This window comes from Rattus norvegicus, chromosome 2, assembly GCF_036323735.1.
Source record: "Rattus norvegicus strain BN/NHsdMcwi chromosome 2, GRCr8, whole genome shotgun sequence".
Classification (NCBI taxonomy): Eukaryota; Metazoa; Chordata; class Mammalia; order Rodentia; family Muridae; genus Rattus; species Rattus norvegicus.
In genome coordinates this window covers 26,195,237-26,217,573 of record NC_086020.1, presented here as the reverse complement: position 1 = coordinate 26,217,573, position 22,337 = coordinate 26,195,237, and the positions used below count along the sequence as shown (strand labels likewise).

Genomic DNA, 22,337 nt, shown 5'->3' with positions numbered 1-22,337 from the left:
AGGCTAATGGTGGCTTGGAGAGCAACTTTGAACCAAAGGAGAGTGTAACCTTGTGTTTCTCGTATTGGGCCGGAAGATGTCTCAGCAGAGGCAGTGAAGCTGGGGGCTTGTTCAGAGAGTTTGTACAAGAGCAGAGAAGGACAGTTTAATGGTTTGCAGCAGAGCAGCTGGCAAGAGTAGAGTTGCTTTCTTTCCCACCTGACGGAGTCAAACTGGTTTATTAAAAGGGTTACATGCAGTTAGCCAGAACAACTCTGGGGTGGTCCTTTTTGGAGTGCAAATTTGTGAGACTTCTTTATAACTGCCGTAGCTATTTCATTCCTGAAATTATGGCATAGAAGGAAGAGCTTCTGTAAGATTTAGGCCACAGGGGAACTCCCACGCAGTCTCATCCTCCCCCCCACTGAGCTCTCTCCCTCCCTCCTTCCCTCACCGCCTCCCTCCCTCATCTCCTCCCTTCTTCCCTCTGTCCTTCTTCCTTCCTCCTTCTTTCTCTTCCAATTAGAAGCTAGCAGTTCTCTTCCTAAACCAACTGGATGATTCACTCGCTCATCTCCAAGGTACAACGTTAGCATCCGTTAGGCAGAGATTGCATACTGTATCACTGGAATGATATATGCATTGAAATGGCACAAGACATTAATTCAGGGCACTGGGAGGCTGTGGAAGGAAGCAAGGTGCCTTGGCAGGGATCTAAATACTTTTAGGGTGTTTCGGTTTCTGTTTTATCTTGTTTTTTTTTTTTTTTTTTGTTTGTTTTGTTTTGTTTTGTCAAGAAGACTTCCTCATGGAACGAAGAACCATTTGTCCCTCCCCCAAGAGATGTAAAAGACATAAAGACACTGCTCTTACTGCCAGAAATAATACTTGGGTCCCTAAGTGCTCATAACAACAGTTTTCCCCACCCCTCCCCCGATGGTAACTTACTGTGTCTTGCCACTCAGCAAAATTCTCTCAGGAAATGATGTCAGATGGTCAGCCCCAGCTCCAAACCACCTACCCACCAGCTCTGGTCTTCAACACTAATTTTCTTTACTGCCTGCTTGTTTGGAGCGGAGGGAGAAAGGTGATTTTCGTGATTAATATCATCTGTTTTGTCTCCAGTTTGCCTTCTTCAAATATCAGGTCTGATATTCACAAAGCACCCAGAAAGTTTGGCAAATAAATCAATACCCTTTTCTTCAAGTAGAGTTATACTTCTCGCAGGGATTTGTTTCAGCTTTTTTTTTTTTTTTTTTTTTTTGGTTCTTTTTTTCGGAGCTGGGGCCTTGCACTTCCTAGGCAAGCGCTCTACCACTGAGCTAAATCCCCAACCCCCTGCTTCAGCTTTTGAAGGGAGCTTTTAGCGGACACACCTGCCATGCCAAGTGTAGTTGGAACATTGACCCCAAGGAGAAACGTCCTTCTTTCATCCAGTAGGTTGGAGTTTCCAAACCAGACCCCGCACTCTTAGACCTAACCAGGAGGGCAGACTTGTCGGTTTGATTTTTCCACTCGATGTTACTTTCAGATGGCCACGCGGCGAATTCCCTTTGAGGTTTCCAGTCTTATAACGCAAGTCTCAGCACACTTTGCTCTGCAACATCTCATCTGTAGAAAATCCCCAAGTCTCCGAGGCGTCGTCGTTTACTCATCATGGCACCCTGAGAATCCCAGCAGGCTCAGGAATCAGCTCAAACGCGGGGATTCGCTCTGCCGAAGCCCTTATTAGCTAAAAGCCTGGTGAGTACCCGGGACTTAATCTCTAAGCTGCACGCTGCACCAGGACACCTTGATGTCAGGTGTGATTTTGGCTCAGGGGAGGTAAAGAGATTCTTCCGCTTTCACTTCAGCTTAGGCAAGGGGGTCGGTAGCCACAGAGGCTTTAAAAAACAATGATTGGTTTAAAAGAGTAAAGCCAGGAGTAAAGGGAAAAGGCGGAAGGTAATCAGATTAAGTGAATGGTGAAAAAGAGCAGTGAGCCACTCAGAGAGTGGGGTGGGGAGAAACGGGGTGGGGGTCAGGGAGATGTGGGGGAGGAGAGGGGAGAACCAGAAACACATGCAAGAGGGATTTGTGTGGAAATCTGAAGCCTTTGAGTGTCACATACACTAGAGATGACCATAGCTTAATTTTAACTTAAAAAAACAAAACAAAACAAAACAAAAAAAACCCCCACCTCCTACAGTACAGGGTCTTTAAACTTTCTCGGAATGTAACGTCGCTTTTTCCTGGGGCCTTGGGTTGTTTTTGCCCTGTCATTTAATTTTTAGAATGCATTCTATTTACTTTTCTCGTTGATGTGATAAAATGTTCAACAAGTGCAGCTCGATGGAGGACAACTTTCTTTGGATTCATGGGTTAAGAGTAGCATCCACACAGCAAAGAAGCGGGAATGTGAGGAAGAGGATCACGTCCTGAGACACTAGCTGCTGACACTCAGCCTCCCGCCCCCCCCCCCCCCCCATCAGTTAGCTGTCAGGGGCCAGGCCTGTGAGAGGGCGCCACCCACATTCCAAGGTCTTCCCTCTTCAGTTAAACCTTTCCAGAAGTGCCCTCAGTCACACTCATGGGAGTGTTTCCATAGTGTTCTTACACAGAGTCAGGTTGACAAAGATGTGGTTTGAAGAAAACTGTTTGAAATGGGAGAAAGCAAATAATATATTTAGCCAATGTCTGGCATATCATAAATGCTCAGTAAGCAGGAGTCTCTTTCCTGGGAAACTGTAGGTTTAAATGTTTCCATGGATGAAAAAGATAGGGAAAAAAAACAAACTAACAACTAATGAACGAGGCTGCAAACAAATGCTTCATTCTTTATAGATTCTCAACTTTAGAATATAAAGTCTTTTTTTTTTTTTTTTTTTTGTGGGGATGGAGTCCACTCGGAGTGGAATTTAGGGCCTTAGTATGCTAACCAGTCTACACTGTGCTATGCCTGGTGCCCGCGCTCTGTCTTTTTACCAGGGCTGTCAGTCAGCAACAATATTAGCTTACTGCATTTTTCCTCTCTTGCTATTTATATTAGAAAAGGCGGTGCTAACCTAAACTAAGGGCTCTGCTTTTTTTTTATATATATATATTTTTTAATTTATTTAATACTTAATAATTCTTTGGTTTCCGGGCAAACATCCCCCTCCCCCCTCCCCTTCCTTATGGGTGTTCCCCTCCCAACCCTCCCCCCATTGCCGCCCTCCCCCCAACAGTCTAGTTCACTGGGGGTTCAGTCTTAGCAGGACCCAGGGCTTCCCCTTCCACTGGTGCTCTTACTAGGATATTCATTGCTACCTATGAAGTCAGAGTCCAGGGTCAGTCCATGTATCGTCTTTAGGTAGTGGCTTAGTCCCTGGAAGCTCTGGTTGCTTGGCATTGTTGTAAGGGCTCTGCTTTTACAGGAAAGCAGAGTGTAGTCAATTCTGAATCGAGCATGAGAGATCCCAACTCAAGAGCGTGATCCAAGGTCCCTGGAATGACACACTTCCTATGGAGGAGAGTCACATGAATTTTTAAGGTCACCGAACTTAAAAGAGACATAGGCCAATACATTTGCCTATGACATTGGTAGGATCCTCATATGAGCAGGCGACAGTGAAGAGGGGAGAGGAGAAACCGGACGTGAAGGCTTTACGATGGAGATAGAGGTCCCATAAGCTCAGCAAGCCAGTCAACAGATGTGCCTGTTAATCGGAAGGATGTCAGGTGAGATACGGAAGTCAGACAACTGGCTCCTAGAGAGCCTGAAGCTCTGACCTACACTATCTATCATGGCACTGAGTCAGCCAAGGTCAAATACTCCACAGGATCTTTAATGGAGTTGCTGTCGGAGAACATTCTACAGCAGTATGCATTTGGCTTTGTGAGGAGCAAGACAGAGTTGCTCTCCCGGGATCATTTTGTGTTGGACTCTGCTCTGTGACTCAGCCTCCAAAAGCACTTCCCAGAGGACAGTAACGGGACCTCTCATTTTGAAATATGCATCAGATGCAGGTCTGTAGATGAATGAGGCTGGAGGCTGGGGCCACTTCTTTACTCCGCAGATAAGCATTGACCATGTCTTCTGCAAGACTCAGAGGAGGATTCCTGGAGGAGGACAGGGGCACACAGAGGCATTTAAATTCTGCTTCTGTCAATGCTGAGAAGGCAAAGAAGTCTCCTACATAAAAGGAAATGCCTTTCTGAGGAAGTGGTGGTTGGTCCTGCAAATGATATGCAAGAGAAGACCCAGGACTCACAGGAAGATGTGAAGGTGCTTACATAGAGGAAAATTGAGGTAGAGAGGAAGGAAGTGCAGTTAACTATAGAGGCAAAAGAGGGCTTATTTATGAAGGAAGAGCCCTGAGAGGTTGAGAGAGGAGTTGCTGCTGAGCCAGGACTAGCCTTGGGTGGGAAGAAGGGTAATGCTTTCTTAGGATAGCATGCAGAATATCTTAGTCTACTTTCTATTCCTGTAACTGACTTGAACACTTTATCAAGAGAGAACATTTATTGAATTCACAGTTCTGGAGGGCCACAGTTGAGGGGCTGTGGCTAGTGATTTTTGGTTTATTTTTGGTGAGAAAGCCGTATAGAGTCCTCCGGTGGTTTATAAGCTATACACATGGTGATGCTGTACCACTGAGTTACATCCCAAGCCCTCTTCTTACAGGTCCACTAAAACAATCTCCCAATGGACTTTATCAATTGACTTTAGGGATTAGTGTCAAAGGAGCACACTTGAACCATACTGGAAGGAGAAAATGGGAGGTAGAGTGTGCTTGTAGATGAAGGTTGGATGTGACAGTTTGCATGCGGTCTTCTCGAGCTCTCTGCGGCAGGAGTGTAAGTGGATTCTGAGTACCAGAGAGCAGCAGGACAGGAGAGGGCTTAATGGAAAGTGGTGAATGGGTTGAAGTGGCCCTTGGGAGAACCAGGGGAGCCTGTCAGATCAGTCTGGCTCTGTTCCAGAGGCTCCTGGGAGTCCTGAGGGGACTCACTTAATTATTACATTTTGTGAGAGACTCAGTAATGACACACTAGCCAAATGAGCACTCTACCAAATGAGGACCTGTAAAGGGGCCATTTTCCCATCCCATTTGTGCCTGGAACACAAGATAAGTAATACACTTATGTATGCCCACTTCTATCAAACCCTTAAATGAGTTTGGCAAAAGCGAGGCCAATCTGGCAATATTGAATGTAGATATATCGGTATAGGAAAATGGACCCTCATATCTTGCTGGAAAAAGTATGGGTTAGTACAACACCCACCCTTAATCTGTGTCTTGGAAGGGAGGACACCTTTAATCTGGACCACACCTTCTGCCTAAGGCTACGGAAGAAGGAAGCTTTTGCTTTTTGTCTACTCACTCTCCTCTTGCTAGCACATCCATTCCTTCACTGGTACTACAGCCTACCTTGGGGTCCCAGTGTACACTGAAGACCAGCTGAGACACTCAGCCTCATGGACTAAACAATTATTGGATTCTTTGACTTTCTGTTCATAAGCAGCTATTGTTGGATTAGCTGGACCACAGCCTTTAAGTTATTCCAATAAATTTCCTTTTTTTCATAGAGAAAGAGACCCATTCTGTAAGTTCTCTTACTCAAGAGAACCCTGACTAACACATTGTTACAGGAATATATGAAAGACCCCAGCTTAGCAGCAGTAATGCCATTTTGCAAGGCTGTACTTAAGATGACTGGTTCAGAAAAAGGTTAGAACACTGAGTACACAGCGGCTGCCAAGCAGGATGTGTTTGGTTGAAGGCCTGGCAACAGGACGACTTCGGTTGAGCACCTGACAATGAAAAAAAAGCCCCGAGAGAGGTCCCACACCCTGGTGGGGGGCTGAGTCAGTTGTTATGTTCCAGAAAGGTAGCTAAGAAACTTGCCCCCGGGCTGAACCCTTGGGGGGCCGAGTCAGCCGTTATGTTTCAAGAAGGTAGCTAGGAAACTTGCTCCCGGGCTAAACCCTTGCCATATTAGAATCCACCAATTATATCCCTATAACCATGCATCTGCTTCTGTATGCTTGCTTCTGCTCCCCAAAATCCTATAAAAGCCCATCCTTGGTTCCGTGGGGCGCGCCAGTCCCCCGAGTGACTGAAGCGCCCGCAGGTGCCTGTGCCTGTGTATCCCGACAATAAACCAAATCCTCTTGCTGATTGCATCCTGTGGTGTCTCGGTCTGGTCTTTGGAGTTAGAGGGTCTCCATCCCGAGGGAAAGTTCTCCCTGAGAGCTTTTCATTTGGTGCGTTGGCCGGGAATGGAGATCCTCCACCCAGGGACCACCGACCACCCACTGGGAGGTAAGCCGGCCGGCGTCTGTCTGTCTGTCTGATTTTGTCTCGTTCTGCCTTATTCTGTCTGTTCTGTGAGCGCTCGGCCAGGTCTGTTCTGTGAGCGCTCAGCCAGGTCTGTTCTGTGAGCGCTCAGCCAGGTCTGTTCTGTGAGCGCTCAGCCAGGTCTGTTCTGTGAGCGCTCAGCCAGGTCTGTTCTGTGAGCGCTCAGCCAGGTCTGTTCTGTGAGCGCTCAGCCAGGTCTGTTCTGTGAGCGCTCAGCCAGGTTCTGTGAGCGCTCAGCCAGGTCTGTTCTGTGAGCGCTCAGCCAGGTCTGTTCTGTGAGCGCTCAGCCAGGTTGTTTGGAATTTGGGCGGGACGAAGAAGGAGCTGACGAGCTCGGACTTCTTGCCCTGCAGCCCTGGAAGACGTTCCAAGGGTGTTAGGGGCCCGACTTTTCGGGGCCCAATCTGGGAGAAGAGAAAGATCCGGACTAACGGCACCTCTGTCTGTATTTTTGGCTTTCAGAGGGCCCCGGACCTTTGCCACCTCCATCTGACTTTTTGCTTTCAGTTTGGTACCAAAGCCGTGCAGCACGCCTGTCTGTTGTTTGTTTGACTGTTGGTGTTGTTTGTTTTCTCTGTGTTCTAATCTTCCTTAGAACTAACATGGGACAGTCCCTAACAACGCCCCTAAGTCTCACTCTTGATCATTGGAAAGACGTCCACAACTGGGCACACAACCAGTCCGTCGAGGTTAAAAAAAAAAAGGAAAAGGGCAGACTCTCTACACATCCGAGTGGCCCACTTTCGGAGCAGGATGGCCAGTGAATGACACATTTAATAAGATCATTATTTTACAGGTTAAAGATCGGGTCGTCCACGGACATCCTGACCAGGTTCCTTATATTATCACTTGAGAGAGTCTCGCCTTAACCCCCCCCCCCCCAGGCGGAACCCTTCGTGGACCCGAATTGGCCTCCCCTCAACCCCCAGCCTGTCCCCTCGGCCCCGCCCGGTCTGCCGGCCACGTCTTAAGAAACCTGTCCTCCCGGCAGACCCAAACTCCCCTCTCATAGATCTTCTCTCTGACAGGCCCGGCTAAAACGGAGGAGGCAGAGCCGCCGGCCAGATCAGTTGCCGGGCCACAGTCTGATAAGGGTTTCTCCCCTGTCGCAGGGAGATTGCGCAATAAGCGCGAGGTGATGCCAGATTCAACCTCCCAGGCTTTCCCACTTAGACAGGGAACCAGTGGCCAGACCCAATACTGGCCGTTTTCAGCAGCTGACATTTACAATTGGAAACAACACAACCCTTCTTTCTCCAAAGATCCGGTGGCACTCACCGACCTAATAGAATCTGTTTTACTTACCCACCAGCCTACTTGGGATGACTGCCAACAGCTCTTACAGGCCCTCTTAACCTCAGAAAAAAAACAAAGAGTGTTCCTAGAGGCCAGAAAGCATGTTCTGGGAGATGATGGGCGTCCCACCCAGCTGCCTAAAAAAATTGATGCTACATTCCCACTTAAGAGACCAAACTGGGATTTTAATACAGCTGAAGGTAAGGGACACCTACGCCTTTATCGCCAGTTGCTTCTAGCGGGTCTCCGAGGGGCTATACGACGCCCTACTAATTTGGCTCAGGTAAAACAGGTATTACAGGAAGCAGGGGAAACTCCCTCCGCCTTTCTAGAGAGACTTAAGGAGGCCTACCGTATGTACACTCCCTATGACCCAGATGACCCAGGACAAATGACGAGTGTCTCTATGTCCTTCATCTGGCAGGCTGCTCCAGATATCAGGACTAAGTTACAGAGGTTAGAAAATTTGCAGGGCTATACATTACAGGATTTACTTAAAGAAGCTAAAAAGATTTTTAATAAGAGAGAGAATTGAGTCAAATCTTGGCCGCCGTAGTTCAGGGCCAAGAAAAGAAGAGAGATAGGGGGGAGCTCGAAAGGGGCTGAAGCTGGATAAAGATCAATGTGCCTATTACAAAGAGAAAGGGCACTGGGCCAGAGAGTGCCCCAAGAAGCCTGGCGGACCCCGAAAGCCTCGACCACGAACCTCCCTCTTGGCTCTAGATAAAGATTAGGGAGGTCAGGGCCAGGAGCCCCCCCTGAGCCCAGGGTAACGCTTAAAGTTGGGGGGCAGCCGGTTGCTTTCCTGATAGACACAGGAGCCCAACATTCAGTCCTCACTCAAGCTTCAGGACAACTCAGCGACCGGACGGCCTGGGTACAAGGAGCTACTGGTGAGAAACAATACCGATGGACTACGGACCGCCGGGTTCAGCTGGCTACTAGTAAGGTGACCCATTCCTTCTTACATGTTCCGGACTGCCCGTACCCTCTGCTGGGCCGTGACCTGCTCACCAAGCTAAAAGCACAAATTCATTTTGAGGAAGGAGGGGCCCAAATAACTGGCCCCCACGGAACTCCCCTTCAAGTTCTAACCCTATGAACTGGGACAGGACACTGGCTTGGACAGAGACTGGTGGGATGGGGTTGGCGCTCCAACAGCCCCCCTTAATTACAACTCCAGTCTCCATAAAACAATACCCCCTGTCCCATGAAGCTTATCAAGGTATAAGGCCTCACATTACGAGGCTTCTGGATCAAGGCATCCTAGTCCCCTGCCGGTCGCCTTGGAATACGCCTCTTCTGCCTGTTAAGAAACCCAGCACTGGAGATTATAGGCCAGTACAAGACTTGAGAGAGGTCAACAAGAGGGTAGAAGATATTCATCCGACTGTTCCAAACCCTTACAATTTGCTCCTGACTTTAGGGTTCAACATCCCACCCTCATACTCCTACAAACCTTTTGAACTGTTCATCGATGAGAAACAGGGGTATGCTAAAGGGGTCCTAACACAAAGGTTGGGACCCTGAAAACGCCCTGTGGCCTACCTGTCTAAGAAATTGGACCCTGTGGCCTCCGGCTGGCCACCGTGCCTAAAGATGGTGGCTGCTATTGCTGTCCTGATCAAGGACGCTGGAAAATTGACTTTGGGACAGCCACTCACCATCCTAGCACCCCACGCAGTGGAGGCCTTGGTAAAACAGCCCCCAGACCGCTGGCTCTCTAATTCTCACACCAAGCCTTGTTACTGGATGCAGAACGGGTTCAGTTTGGGCCTATAGTTGCCCTCAATCCTGCCACCTTGCTTCCTCTACCAGAGGAGGCAGAACAGCATGACTGCCTACAAATCCTCACAGAAGTACATGGAACCAGGCCGGACCTATCGGACCAGCCTCTTCAGAATGCTGACCACACATGGTACACGGATGGCAGCAGCTTCTTGGCAGAGGGAGAACAAAAGGCTGGAGCTGCGGTCACTACGGAGGACAAAGTGATTTGGGCGAAAGCCCTGCCTGCTGGTACCTCCGCACAACGGGCTGAACTCATCGCCTTGACTCAGGCGCTCAAGATGACAAAAGATAAGAGGCTAAATATATATATATACAGACAGCCGTTATGCCTTTGCCACGGCACACATCCACGGGGAGATCTACCGGAGGCGGGGGCTGCTCACATCTGAGGGTAAAGATATGGCTAAAATTCTGGCCCTCTTAGAAGCCCTATTCTTGCCCAAAAGACTGAGTATTATACATTGTCCAGGACACCAAAAAGGGCACAACCCAGAGGCACGAAGAAACCGGCTGGCCGATGCCACGGCGCGAGAAGCGGCCATGAGCAAACAAATCTTGCCCTTAAATAGCCCAGACCAACCCACACCCCCACCAGTGGGACAAACCAGTTGGGTTTATGCCCATGAGGACATAGAGCTCCTAGAAAAAAAAATGGGGGCCATCTACCACCCTCAACTAAAACAGTGGGTCTACAAAGGAAAGACAGTTATGCCAATAAAAATGACTTTTAAATTGATCTCCTTTTTACATAAATTAACCCATTTGGGGTTTAAGAAGATAAAAACCTTACTAGATCGGGAAGAGATAAATCTGTGTTTTTTTTTTAAATCGGGACAAAGCGATACAAAAGGTAACTGAGAGTTACAAAGCGTGCGCTCAGGTTAACCCGGAAAAGACCATGATTGGACAAGGAGTTCGTCCTAGGGGACACCATCCCGACATCCATTGGAAAATTGATTTTACTGAAATTAAACCAGGTATATATGGATACAAGTATCTCCTAGTGTTTATAGACACCTTCTCAGGATGGGTCGAAGCCTTCCCCACAAAACACGAGACTACAAAAATGGTCACCAAGAAGCTCCTCGAGGAAATCTTTCCCAGGTATGACATGCCTCAAGTGTTGGGGTCGGACAACGGGCCCGCTTTCGTCTCCCAAGTAAGTCAGTTGGTGGCCAAATTGCTGGGGATTGATTAGAAATTACATTGTGCCTATAGACCCCAGAGTTCAGGTCAGGTAAAACACATGAATAGAACAATTAAGGAGACTTTATCCAAACTTACGCTTGCAACTGGCTCAAAGGATTGGGTGGCCCTCCTTCCCCTAGTTCTATATCGGGCCCGGAATACCCCGGGCCCCCATGGTCTAACTCCTTTTGAAATAATATATAGAACACCACCCCCATTTGTCCATTTCTTTGATTCAAACATTGCTGATTTTGCTGACAGCCCTTCTCTGAGGGCCCATTTACAGGCCCTACAGATTGTGCAGAGAGACGTCTAGAGACCTTTGGCCGCTGCTTACCAGGACAAGCTTGAGCATCCGGTGGTGCCACACCCGTTCCAGATTGGAGACACCGTGTGGGTGCACAGACACCAGACCAAGAATCTCGAGCCACAGTGAAAAGGACCCTACACCGTCCTCCTGACTACCCCGACCGCCCTAAAGGTAGACAGAGTCTCGGCTTAGATCCACACACCACACGTCAAGGCAGTCCGGTCTGAGGAATTGACTAATCACAACACTACACCCCAGACATGGAGAGTTCAGCACACTCCAAACCCCTTAAAGTTAAAACTCCTACGTGGCTCCTCCTAGCCCTTTTGTGGCCTAGAGTCAGTGGGGAAATAAGCCCCCACCAGACAGAAATTTCTTGACCAAGTCGAGTGAAAGATTTCACTCAAAGTTAGCAAAAAAAATGGGGGAATGAAAGACCCCAGCTTAGCAGCAGTAACGCCATTTTGCAAGGCTGTACTTAAGATGACTGGTTCAGAAAAAGGTTAGAACACTGAGTACACAGCGGCTGCCAAGCAGGATGTGTTTGGTTGAAGGCCTGGCAACAGGACGACTTCGGTTGAGCACCTGACAATGAAAAAAAAGCCCCGAGAGAGGTCCCACACCCTGGTGGGGGGCTGAGTCAGTTGTTATGTTCCAGAAAGGTAGCTAAGAAACTTGCCCCCGGGCTGAACCCTTGGGGGGCCGAGTCAGCCGTTATGTTTCAAGAAGGTAGCTAGGAAACTTGCTCCCGGGCTAAACCCTTGCCATATTAGAATCCACCAATTATATCCCTATAACCATGCATCTGCTTCTGTATGCTTGCTTCTGCTCCCCAAAATCCTATAAAAGCCCATCCTTGGTTCCGTGGGGCGCGCCAGTCCCCCGAGTGACTGAAGCGCCCACAGGTGCCTGTGCCTGTGTATCCCGACAATAAACCAAATCCTCTTGCTGATTACATCCTGTGGTGTCTCGGTCTGGTCTTTGGAGTTAGAGGGTCTCCATCCCGAGAGAAAGTTCTCCCTGAGAGCTTTTCATATATAACATATAAGTATATAACTTAAAAAGGAAAATATTGAACCAAGTCACCATGAGTAGAAAAGGTAAGTTCATAATATGTAGACATGGTATTCTACATGAAAAATTTAAATATCTATGAATACACTGCACATTGTTTTCACAATACTTATAGAAAGAAAATTTAAAAGGCTGAGAAGATAGTTCCTGGTGAGTAGGAAAGGTTTGGGATAAACATGTGGGCAGTCTACTTTTATCATGTGGTTTTGAGATGTCTTTTGATTGGTCAGTGAGTACCTGGAAAAATAAATTCTGATGTTCTGTCACACGGTAGGTTAACCACAGATATTGGAAGTTTAGTGTATTTTTAAAAACCGAAGAATTTTGAATGTTTTTAACCACAAAGAAATAATAATGTTTGAAGAAATGAGTGTTTGTTTTGAGTTGAACATCAACTATGTATGTGTATCAATCTACCACATGGTATCACACACACACACACACACACACACACACACACACACAGAGAAAGAGAGAGAGAGAGAGAGAGAGAGAGAGAGAGAGAGAGAGAGAGGGAGGGAGAGAGAGGGAGAGAGAGAGAGAGAGAGAGAGAGAGAGAGAGAGAGAGAGAGAGAGAGAGAAAGAGAGGGAGATTATGTCAATTAAAAACTAAACAGGACATAAAATACCTTTAAAATACTTTTAAATGAGTTTTTTTAAAAGGATAGGACAGACATAATAATTGCTAATTCAAGCCAGTGAACCCAGCTGTTTTTCATATTCTTCTCTGTGCTTTTTGCAGCTATAAAGACACACTCAGCTCTGGTGCGTGGTGCACACACCTGTGCGCCCAGTACTCAGGAGGCAAGGAAACACTGGATTATTGTAGTATAAAAGTGGTCGGATGACATGCTTTCCTCATGGTAGGTGGCTTCAGTTCGGCTGTGATATATTGTTCATACTCTGGATATTTTCCCCTGAAGCAAAGTGAAACTCAACTGTCTTCCTCTTTGAGTTTGGGCTGGACTCGACTTTCTTCTAGCAAAGATAATCTGGAAGAGATGATGGACTCTAAGATTAGCAGCGTGAATATGCTCACAGTTAGGAGACTGTAGCTTCAGTCCTGGTTCTTTCCCACCATCCTCTCTTCCCCATCTTTTTTCATTCTAATTTTTCGACTGGGAAAGCAGCCTCCAAAAACCTTGCTTTTTGTTCAAGTCCCGTATGATGGGGGCTTGAAATCTATCCCAGCAACTGCAGGAGCAAATTCCGCAGAGATTCTCCCGTTCCCTCAGACAGCTGTAGTCTAAACGTCAGACAATTGCACTGTAACCTCACGAGAGCCTCTGGAGAACCACGCTTGCTGAGTCTCTAGCTCTCAAATCTCATCTGGGACAAGGAAAACTTGACATTTACAGCAGTAAGCTTTGGGGATAGTTTGCTGAACAGCATTAGATAACTAATGTAAATTTTTCTTTATAGCCATTGTTTCTTCTCAAAGAGGAAAATAGCTTTAAAGTTTTAATAATAATAATAATAAATGCCTGAAGGGTCAGGGAAATTGATTAGCAAGTGTCTTAGTTACTTTTCTGTTGCTGTGATAATACTTCAAAACCAAGACAACTTAGGGAAGAGGAAGTTTATTGTGTGTGTACAGTTTCAAGAGGTTAGAGTTTATGATCACCATGGCAGGAGCATGACAGTAGGAAGGACACTGGACCATTGATTGAGAGCTCTCATCTTGACACCCATCATGAGGCAGAGAGAGCTAACTGGGAATGGCCTGGGCTTTCTGAAACCTCAAAGCCTACCCTCAGTGACACATTGAAAGGAAAATTATACAGATTTAAGGTTTAAAATTATGAAGTTAAAAGAGTATGTTTCAAAATTCACAACCTCAGGACTAAACACTGTGAAAAGCAAGTCCAGGCAGCCCTGCCCTGCCGCTAGAACTAACAGACCATAAAAGGAAAGGAATGCAGAACAGACCAGGAGTACCGGATCTGACTCACAGGCCACCTGGCAGGAAGAGATAAGCCCCCAGCCCCCGACATCCAGGATGCCCCAAACCTGCCAATGTGTGTAGCTATACCTTATTACCTCATCATGTGAAATAGCCAATCATATGTGAACATGTCTATGTGCCTCGTTTGAATCCACCAATCCCCGTAACTATGCATCTGCTTCTGTACGCCCGCTTCTGCTTCCCCAAACCCTATAAAAGCCCCATGCTGGAGCTGCTGGGCGCGCAAGTCCTCCGAAGAGACCGTGTGCCCACAGGTACCTGTGTTTTCCAATAAACCCTCTTGCTGATTGCATCCGAGTGGACTCGGCTCGATCATTGGGCGCTTGGGTCTCCTCCTGAGGGAAAGGTCCTCTCCGTGGGTCTTTCCACATCTCCTCTGACAAGGCTATCCTTTCTAGTCCTTCCCACACAGTTCAACCAAGTAGGGAGTAAGTATTCAAATATATGAACCTATGGGAGCCATTTGTATTCAAACCACCTCAGCAGGTTAAGATGCTCAGAGTGAAGCCTAGCCACCTGATTTTAATCCCCAGGGCCACATGGTAGGAGGACAGAATTGACTCCCACAAGCTGACCTCGGATCTCCGTATATGCACCAAGCTGCATGCATGCTCGCTCTCTCTCTCTCTCTCTCTCTCTCTCTCTCTCTCTCTCTCTCTCTCACACACACACACACACACACACACACACACACACACACACACAATGTTTTTAAAAACGATGAAAAACTATTTGTTAAAAGCCTTAAAGTAAAACAAAACGAGATGCAGGAATTTCCTTCAAAAATTAGCAGAAAGCAAAGGCTGCTTCAGGTTTTCTGTGAGGATCAGAGTGACTAAGTGTAGCAGTGGGAACAGGCCTAACCCATGTGAGCACTGTTTACCTGCAGCTGTCCTTGTTGTTGCCTGAGTAACAGGGACGTTAAAGATCTATCTCTGCTCTTTGCAAGAGAGGAAAGTGGGGGTCCAGAGTAGTAACTCTTAGTTCAAGACCTCAGAGCTAGGGCATCTCTGAAATGCTATTTCCATGAGAATATTTTCATTTCTATTTATCTTGGTTACATCTGCTGAATATCACATTTTCCACAGGTCTCTCTTGAGTTTCTTGTATATAGTGCCTCATATAACCTTTGAAATATTTTTTTTTATTTATATTCTATAAGAAACTTGAAGCTTATCACTTGCACACAGAACTGTTCAGCAATAAAGCAAAACTTCCAGGTCTGGGATTTTGGTAACAAACTAGTCATAGACACCTTTGTAACCAATTGGGAGGTATTTCATAATTGATTGTCTTGATTAACATGGGTGTATAGACTTTCCTACCCATGGCTTATAAGCATCTGGGGTAGACAATTTCTGTGTATTTGATCTAATTTGTATGTGGAACATGTCCTAGATGTTATGTGTTAAAATTTTGGTATTCAGGGTGTTCCCAGTAGACGATGGTAAAACCTTCAGGAAATAGGACCCTATAGCAGGTTCTTAGCTCACTGCAGGTATATTGTCGGTCATGCTCAGCCATTTCTGACCCTGTGCTCATTGTAGGTCAAGGTTGGTTATAGGACCCTGGCCTGTTTTCTTTCTCATTTCTGGCTCATGACATAAGTGGTTTGTTCATTACACAATTCTGTCATGACCATTGCCCTTGCTAGAGCAAACAGTGGAGATGCTCGATCTTGGACTGAACCTTTAGAGCCCTGAGACAAACTCCGTTTATAAGTTAGCTGTTGCAAACATTCCATTATAGCAGTGAGGACTGACTAATGTGCCATTTTCCCCTTCGCTGCTGGGATTAAAGGTACTCTGTATTATTATTATAGGCCACTTTCATGTTTTTTTTCTAAAGATAATCAAATACGAGGTACTGAGTTTGCCCTTCCAAAGATTTATTTCCATATAATACATTCATTTATTTAATTTCAATAATATTCCCCTATTCAATCCCATGTTAGATATTTAAAGGTGGTCAGTTCCTGTCAACCACTAAAAATTTGCATGCCATTGAATGGAATTAAGCAGACCATGGAGAGGCTAAGGAGAAACTCGACTAACTACAAACTGGGAAGCAACTATAGCTCACTGGTGGAGTGTTAGCCTGTGGTGTGCATATGTTAGGTGAGTCCTTTGACCCCTGCAAACCCTAGGAGAAGAGGAGGATGAAGAGGAGGAAGAAGAGGGAGGAAAAAAAAGCAAACCAAATAATGAGGAAGGAGGGGGCATACACAGACCAAATGCACCAAACTTGTGCCTAAGACAACCAGGAGGCATATTTTGTCATTGGATATTCACAAATGGCAAACTAGGATGGTACCTTTCTCCCCCCAACAAAGGAAGTAACAGAATTCAGAGGCCTGCTTAGATTTCACAGAGCAGGCGTGACAGAGTTAATACTACAGCATGACTCTTCTTGAGTGTCCTTTACTGGGCATCATCATAATGTTCCCTGGAAATTGCAAATCTGGATCTTTAGCCAATCAGAAACACTCCCACCACAGGCAAAAACGTGTGCTCAAAAGGGTGCATCGTATCTTTACTTACAATGGTAAAACCTGGGAACACTTAAATACCCCAGTGTAGCTATCCGATATGTTATGACACTAAGCAACTATGTAAAATCATATAATGCATGTGTTTATTATACAGAAACACTGACAATGGCTACACTGTGTTTAGTTTTAACGGGGAAAGAAATTATGGGAAACTAGTTTCTAAATTACTGTTGTTGAGAGGCACACATATCAAGACGTGTATATGGAAGTCAGAGGACAACTTTGTGGGATCTGTACCGTCCATCAACCTTTAATCCTGTGACAACACAGAACTGAACTCAGCTTGCCAGGCTTGTACCGCTGGGTGGCAAATGCCCCTAGTCCCTGAGCCATTCACTGACCCTGGAGACCAGTTTTTGGGGCTGAGTTTTGACCCAACTGACCAGACCTAACCGAAATAGTGTCACTCAAGCCAAATTCCACATAATTGTATCCAAACTTTCAATCTAATTGGAACTTCCCAGTTGCCGTACATGCCCACCAATGGTGGGTCTGCACTCCGCACACACTGTGGCTTCATTACTGTATCGTTTGCACTGTTCTTTGGTTTTCAAGAGGCTCGTGGGAAGAAATGCACTAAAAGGGAGATCTGGACCGCCACAACATGGAGGGCAAAAGGACCGCCCTGCCGCCATGAATGTATACCACCCACTTAAAACCATTCATAAGAACTTTGATAAAGTCAACAGTGCAGAACCCAGTGGGCTGCCACCCATCTCCCTCCCAGTCAGCTTACTCCAGTCTCTCTCTGGAGTATATACTAGGCTTCTCAAAACGAACTTCTGCTTAAACATGTGGTTGTTTCTTGGCTGGATTCTCTCCTTGGAGAAAACAATAACAAGGGAGAAATCTTTTGCTCATAACATACCTAAATTAGTTGTAATTTTGCCTTTTAATATGTGTATGAAATTTAAAAAAAAAAAAACCTCAGTGCACTTGCACACAACAACCCAGTAACAGTTACAATCTGTGGGTAGACTAGTTGGGAAAGGAAGAGAAGAAACGTGGATACAACTTACATGGTTCACCTCATACTGTCTTACATACAATGTTTTAAACTGATTAACTTCTTTTATTTTATTTTTTTTCTTTTTCTTTTTTTCGGAGCTGGGGACCAAACCCAGGGCCTTGCATTTGCTAGGCAAGAGCTCTACCACTGAGCTAAATCCCCAACCCGACCTCTTTTATTTTTATTGGATATATTTCTTTACTTACGTTTTAAATGTTATTCCCTTTTCTGGTTTCTTGTCCATAAACCCCCTCCCCCTCCCCCTCCCCCTCCCCCATAAGGCTGTTCCCCCCATACCCCTCTTACCACCTCCCCCCCCCATTCCCCTGCCCTGGGGGTCCAACAATGGAGGAGTGTTCCTCTTTCTCCACATCCTTGCCAGCATCTGCTGTCACCTGAGGTTTTGATCTTAGCCATTCTCACTGGTGTGAGGTAAAATCTCAGGGTTGTTTTGATTTGCATTTCCCTGATGATTAAGGTTGTTGAGCATTTCTTTAGGTACTTCTCAGCCATTTGAAATCCCTCAGCTGAGAATTCTTTGTTTAGCTCCATACCCCATTTTTAATAGTGTTATTTGGTTCTTTGGGGTCTAACTTCTTGAGTTCTTTGCATATTTTAGATAATAGCCCTCTATCAGATGTAGAATTGGTAAAGATCTTTTCCCAATCTGTTGGTTGCTGTTTTGTCCTAAGGGCAAAGTGTCCTTTGCCTTACAGAAGCTTTGCAGTTTTATGAGGTCCCGTTTGTCGATTCTTGATCTTAGAGCATGAGCCACTGGTGTTTTGTTCAGGAAAATTTCCGCAGTATCCATGTGTTCGAGATGCTTCCCCACTTTTTTATTTCTATTAGTTTGAATGTATCTCGTTTGATGTAGAGGTCATTGATCCACTTGGACTTAAGCTTTGCACAGGGTGATAAGCATGGATCGATCTGCATTCTTCTACATGCTGACCTCCAGTTGAACCTGCACTATTTGCTGAAAATGCTTTTTTTTCACTGCATGGTTTTAAGTCCTTTGTCAAACATCAAGTGACCATAGGTGTGTGGGTTCATTTCTGGGTCTTGAATTCTATTCCACTGATTTACCTGCCTGTCTCTGTACCAATACCATGCAGTTTTTATCACTATTGCTCTGTAATACTACTTGAGGTCAGGGATGGTGATTCCCCCATAAGGTCTTTTATTGTTGAGAAGTTTTCACTATCCTGGGTTTTTTGTTATTCCAAATGAATTTACAAATTGCTCTTTCTAACTCTGTGAAGAATTGAGTTGGAATTTTGATGGGGATTACATTGAATCTGTAGATCGCTTTTGGTAAAATGGCCATTTTTACTATATTAATCCTGCCAATCCATGAGCATGGGAGATCTTTCCATCTTCTGAGGTCTTCTTCAATTTCTTTCTTCAGTGTCTTGAAGTTCTTATTGTCCAGATCTTTCACTTGCTTGGTTAAAATGACACCGAGGTATTTGATATTATTTGGGACTATTATGAAGGGTGTCGTTTCCCTAATTTCTTTCTTGGCTTGTTTCTCTTTTGTGTAGAGGAAGGCTACCGATTTATTTGAGTTAATTTTATACCCAGCCACTTTTCTGAAGTTGTTTATCAGCTTTAGTAGTTCTCTGGTGGAACTTTTGGGATCACTTAAGTATACAATCATATCATCTGCAAATAGTGATATTTTGACTTCTTCTTTACCAATCTGTATCCCCTTGACCTCCTTTTGTTGTCTGATTGCTCTGGCTAGAACTTCAAGAACTATATTGAATAAGTAGGGAGAGAGTGGGCAGCCTTGTGTAGTCCCTGATTTTAGTGGGATTGCTTCAAGTTTCTCTCCATTTAGTTTGATGTTGGCTACTTGTTTGCTGTATATTGCTTTTACTATGTTTAGGTATGGGCCTTGAATTCCTGGTCTTTCCAGGACTTTTCTCATGAAGGAATGTTGAACTTCTTTAGAATATTACACTATTTCTACAGTGCTTACTAAGAACCCACTGTGTATTTCCTCAGCCCTCTGTTTGAGGTGCAGAGGTTGCAGAGGAAGCTCCCCAGAGGAAGTCAGTGTCAAGCTGGAAAGAGAAGCAGAACTTAGGGCACAAGACAAAGTAACAGCTGGAGAAGTGAGCAGGCAGTGTGCTAGCCAGATGCCTGTGAAAGGAGATCTCCACTACCTACACCAGGCCTTCAGCAACATTGAGTATCATCACAGACAGCACATTGCAGGGTCAGATAAGACAATTATGCTAGAGCAATCTGTCCTCTCTGGTCATTTGGTACATGTACTTCACACTCATAGGCTCCAGCTTACCTTATGTTGACCATGACAGGAATTACTAGGCAGACAAGGTTACTAGGTAGAAATTGGGTGAGCCATCCAATATACTTCGTTTAACCGATATGAGATCACTTCCGGTTTGCGCGCCTGTTCTATCTAAGCCTAGAACTATGAAGACAAGCTGGCTCCGTGCCTCTCCCCTAACTGCTGAGTGTGCTGGCCGTCCTTGAATCGCAGAAGCATCCCCTGGAATGTTGCTTTCAGCATCACGAGGTGCTTTTCCTGTGTGACTTCCTCTATACTGAGAGACCAGACAAACCGATGTCTTGCTTTATGACCCCCTTTGAATTCAGTTACCTCCACTCTGTGTCCAGAAAAGGCCACATTCAGAAATGCTGGGGAACGAACTCCAGTGTATCTTTTTGAGGAAAAAAAATGCACTTAAAACATCTGACTACAGGGTTGGGGATTTAGCTCAGTGGTAGAGCGCTTGCCTAGCAAGCACAAGGCCCTGGGATTGGTCCCCAGCTCAAAAAAAAAAAAAGAAAAAAAATCTGACTACATTCACAATAAATTGATGAATTAAATTCCTTGCTCATAATTAAAAAACTAACAAAGAAACCAGGATCCAGGGCATTCTTGATTGATTCTAAGGTATTTCCCTTTCCCTCCCTTCCTGCTCTTTCTTTCCTTTGTTTCTGTTTTACACTGTGTGTGTGTGCACATGCCGTGGCACACACATAAGGCGGAAGACAGCCCAAGGGAATTGCTTCTCTCTTTCTACCATGTGGGTGCCAGGGATTGAATTGAGCTCAGGTCACCAGGTGCCTTTTAGATACTGAGCAAATTTATTGGCCCTTTACACACACACACACACACACACACACACACACACACACACACACACACACATATAGATCTTTTGCCATTTTCATAGATATATATAATAAAGTTTGATCACATCCATCCCAAGTCCCCTCCGCTGAGACATCCCCAGTAAGTACCCCCGCTTCTCTTCCCACTGTCCCACTGAATCCAGTTCTTGTTGCCCACACTGACAATTTACCAGTGTGCATACCTCCAGAAAAAAATAATTTTCCATCCCCTAGATGCCACCAAATGGTAATAGTTTCTCAGGCACAGGGGTGGACAGGGGCTTCTTGTGCCCTTCTCCTATCTGTGCTAGAATTCTGACTTGACCTTTTGCCACTGTGAGCTTATGAGTGTGATGGCCAAGTGATGCTCATGGTGTCCGTTCCCTGAGACGTGCAAGTTGTGTGTGTGTGTGTGTGTGTGTGTGTGTGTGTGTATGTCTGTGTGTGTATGTGTGTGTGTGTGAGAGAGAGAGAGAGAGAGAGAGAGAGACAGACAGACAGACAGACAGACAGACAGACACTGACTTTCCCCCAGCAATTTGTCTGGGGTCCTTTTCTTAAGTCAATGATTTTCTGTGAAACTTAAGATAATTCAATCTCCCAGAGGCATTTTGTCAAACTCATGGCAGAATACTAGACATTCCATAAACACTTTGTAATGAATAAATGTTCCTCATGATACAGTAATGAACAAAACAGTAAATTCTTTTTTTTTTTTTTTTTTTTTTTGGAGCTAAGGACCAAACCCAGGGCCTTGTGCTTGCTAGGCAAGTGCTCTACCACTAAGCAGAAAATTCTTAATAGAACAATATGTATGATACAATATACATAAAGGTCATAACACAGTTCTTCATAGGAACTGATAATTTGACTTTCAACTTCTTATGAAAACACAAAGGACCCAGCAGACTTAAAACAGTACTGAGTAATAAACGACCCGGGGGAACATTGCCATCGTAAAGTTCAGGTTGGACTATTGTTCATTTTGAGATACAGTAGTGAAAAGAGCATAGCGTTGGCACGGAAACACTTAGATCAATGAAATTGAATTGAAGGCCCACACAGAAACCCACACAAATAGAAGTCCCTGCTTTTCTTTTAATTAAAAAGCCCAAAACACAAACTGCAGTAAATAGAGTGTCTTCAACAATGCTGACAGGCATGCTGGATGGCCTCAGCGTAAGACCAAGTGCCCTGAGTCTGACAGAAGTCAGGGAGAGGGATAGATATCACCTCTTGACACCAGAAAAGACCTTTAAAACAGCACATTGATAATGCAGGCACTAAGGCCACAATGAATAAATGTGACCAAATGAAGGTTAAAAGCTTCTGTATGGCAAGGAACAGTATCATTTGTGTGAAGCAGAAGCAGTCTATAGACTGGGGGAAAATCTTTAGCATTTATAAATCTTATAGAGGGTCATTATATAAAAATACATAAAAGACTAAAAAAGCTGGACATCAAAAACAAACAAGACAGCTTAAAAATGGGATATAGAAACTAAACAGAGTTCTCAAAAGATAAAACACAATTGGCTGAGAAATACTTAAAGGTGTGTCCATCATCCTTAGTGTCTTACTGTTCTATCGCTGTGACAAGACACCGTGACCAAGGAAATTCCTGTAAAACATTTACTCGGAGGCTTGCTTATAGTCTCAGAGATTAATCCATTATCAATGGGAGGAAGCATGGGGGCAGG

General features: G+C 45.2%; 2 long non-coding RNA genes across 4 annotated transcripts; one reads left to right on the top strand and one right to left on the bottom strand.

Annotated features, from left to right (window-relative positions):
• The first annotated feature begins 1,204 nt into the window (after window positions 1–1,204).
• Window positions 1,205–12,841, top strand: LOC103691422 (uncharacterized). Of its 3 annotated transcripts, none has more exons than XR_010063699.1 (3): window positions 1,205–1,722; window positions 3,545–6,497; window positions 6,594–6,950. It is a non-coding gene; the product is annotated as an uncharacterized LOC103691422 (long non-coding RNA). The 3 variants fall into 3 exon arrangements; XR_010063700.1 differs by lacking the exons at window positions 3,545–6,497; window positions 6,594–6,950 and adding an exon at window positions 10,839–12,501 and having other exon boundaries at window positions 1,218–1,415; window positions 1,511–1,722; XR_005500506.2 differs by lacking the exons at window positions 3,545–6,497; window positions 6,594–6,950 and adding an exon at window positions 12,704–12,841 and having other exon boundaries at window positions 1,221–1,415; window positions 1,511–1,722.
• Window positions 12,588–21,314, bottom strand: LOC134485573 (uncharacterized). The gene is made up of 2 exons (XR_010063701.1): window positions 19,796–21,314; window positions 12,588–12,953 (listed from the first exon to the last, which is right to left on the bottom strand). It is a non-coding gene; the product is annotated as an uncharacterized LOC134485573 (long non-coding RNA).
• Window positions 21,315–22,337: the final 1,023 nt, after the last annotated feature.